Raw genomic sequence first — 2,500 nt, 5'->3', positions numbered from 1 at the left:
TATCTGTGGACGATTTCTCGTTCCATGCCCTTACAATGGGTTTCGAAGATACAAATTCTTCTTTTCTATTGGGCCACAAACAATCTAAGTAAATAAATCCACGAGCTCGATTCGATTAGTCTTTATACCTTATCTTATACTTATCTTATAACTTATACTATATAAAATAAATTAAGTATTTGAACCCGGAATTGTCCCTATGACTCATATACAGTTACAGAGTATATCTTTTAACGGGTCAAACAAACAAAAAAAAGAAAATTCACTGTTTTTTCCTGCCCCTAAACTAGATTAAATATTTAAATAATGGTAGACTGGAAATGAAAGTAAAGTCCCTTTCTCGCATTCGTTCTCTATTGCATTGGCGGAAGAACAAAACAATATCTGATTCTGAAATCAAGGAAAGATATTGAAAAATATATTTTCGAAATAAACTTTTATATGTAGCGGAAAAGAATATCGATTTATTCCCATGGAGCATTCAGTAAGAAGAAGATTCATTAAATCGGAAATATCGACAAATTCCTGACTTGCGTGGTCTAAGGAAATAAAAAAATCCGCTTGTACAATTTCATCTATATCGAATTTTAATATCAGAATAGCCGATATAGTCGTCATTCAATGGGTTAGGTCCACTTACTTTTTCTTGATTTAGAATTTGATGCTGGGTTGATAAAAACAATGGAGAAGTAAGAATACTTTGGTTTGGCGATTCATAATAGCGATTGGACATCTAGAATATTCCTGTCCAAAAACAAAAATTTGAATAATTAGACATGAAGAGGACTACTTTGTCAGTACAGAGTAGACTAGTTCTAATAACTACAATTATTCATTATTATTTATACTAATAATAATGAATAATGTTTCACTTTTTAACTATAACTCGTAATAATCAGAAGTCATTATAATGGTGGTTACCCTTTTCTTTTTAGAAATAAAAAGAAATCTCTATTCTCCACCGAAAAACAAAGACTCAAACTTTAGTTTAGTGGAAAAAGCCCCTTATCGGATTTGAACCGATGACTTACGCCTTACCATGGCGTTACTCTACCACTGAGTTAAAGGGCTTGTTTTATTCGATTCATGAATTATAGCCTTTTTCCATTATGAGTCTACTGCATAATATATGTACATGATATAATACATATATGCACATAATATATACATAGTTCATTTAGGAGCAATCAATTTGATTTACCCCCAAAAGTAAAAAGTGGGCAAATTTTTTATTTTTTTTTTTGATAAAAATAATGCAGTGAATTGTTTCAAGACCGACCCGCTTGTTTACCTTTACTGACTCATCAAAACAAGATTCACTTGATTGATACATGTACCAATCTGACATCGACATAGATTCGATAGATTTTCTTGAATCATGTGATGAGGGTATTCGTACCCTGAACCGAATTCTTATAAAAAAATAAAAAAGAAAAAAGGAAAATTTCTATCGTTTTTTAATTTCTGACTTAATGTGAGATAGTGATAGGCATATTTTATCTGAACAATGAACGAAGCAATGAGTTAAGTTAAAATTAATGAGTTAAAATTGAAGAAAAGAAATTAAGTGGGGTTCTACCCCCTTTTCTGTTCTGTCGGACCAATCACTGCCTGAACTGACGGAGTCCTGTACCTCCTTTCGCTATATAAAATAGTATGGGATGGTTCATTCATGAACCATCAAATCCAAAACAAAATTCTATGGAATCATAACATAAAAGTAGAAAAGAGTGTTCAGATCTAGTCATATCATTAGATTATATTGACAATTCCAAAAAACTACTCATACTATCATCATAGTATGATGACAGTTGGGCGGATATGCCCCTATCGTCTAGTGGTTCAGGACATCTCTCTTTCAAGGAGGCAGCGGGGATTCGACTTCCCCTGGGGGTACTACGAAAGGAAGTTGATCATGGATTATCAATAAGCCTAGAAGGAATTCTTCCTGGGTCGATGCCCGAGCGGTTAATGGGGACGGACTGTAAATTCGTTGGCGATATGTCTACGCTGGTTCAAATCCAGCTCGGCCCAAAAATTCGCCGCTCCATGAATATGATATAACCAATGATATAACCAATTTGTCCCCCAGAAACAAAAATACCTGATCCGTAAAAGAGAAAGAGTCCATTTTTGTTTCTCTATCCATGTTTTTCTCATTCGTTCTGATCTTTTCTTTCTAACGATCTAGATTCATAATACTTAATCAAAGCAAAGATTATGAAAGGAAAAATCGTTTTTTTCTCAATGAAAGGTTGATTATCTATTTTTGGCAATAAAATAAAATAAACACAGGTTACTAGTAATCCGTGTCACTTTCACTATAGTCCATATCTATGTGTTCTATGTGTATATGATATCAGTTAGTATATCATTCGTGTCTCTGTTACAACGCGACGAAGAAAATGTTTTTCTGAAACCATTAAGAATATGTATACCATACACCTCGCTGGGATTGTAGTTCAATTGGTCAGAGCACCGCCCTGTCAAGGCGGAAGCT

At 33.7% G+C, this 2,500-nt stretch overlaps 1 protein-coding gene across 1 annotated transcript in view; it reads right to left on the bottom strand.

Moving 5' to 3' along the window:
* The window catches only part of LOC135661958 (photosystem II CP43 reaction center protein-like), a 4,450-nt gene extending 4,416 nt beyond the window's left edge, over positions 1 to 34 (bottom strand). The window contains 1 exon segment of the mRNA XM_065176573.1: positions 1 to 34. This exon segment is cut by the window's left edge and continues 1,128 nt beyond it. The gene's annotated coding sequence lies outside the window, so the exon portion shown is untranslated.
* Between the last annotated feature and the right edge of the window lie 2,466 nt (positions 35 to 2,500).

The sequence above is a fragment of the Musa acuminata genome, unplaced genomic scaffold (assembly GCF_036884655.1).
Source record: "Musa acuminata AAA Group cultivar baxijiao unplaced genomic scaffold, Cavendish_Baxijiao_AAA HiC_scaffold_584, whole genome shotgun sequence".
Taxonomy (NCBI): domain Eukaryota; kingdom Viridiplantae; phylum Streptophyta; class Magnoliopsida; order Zingiberales; family Musaceae; genus Musa; species Musa acuminata.
This window is presented reverse-complemented; position numbering and strand designations above follow the sequence as displayed.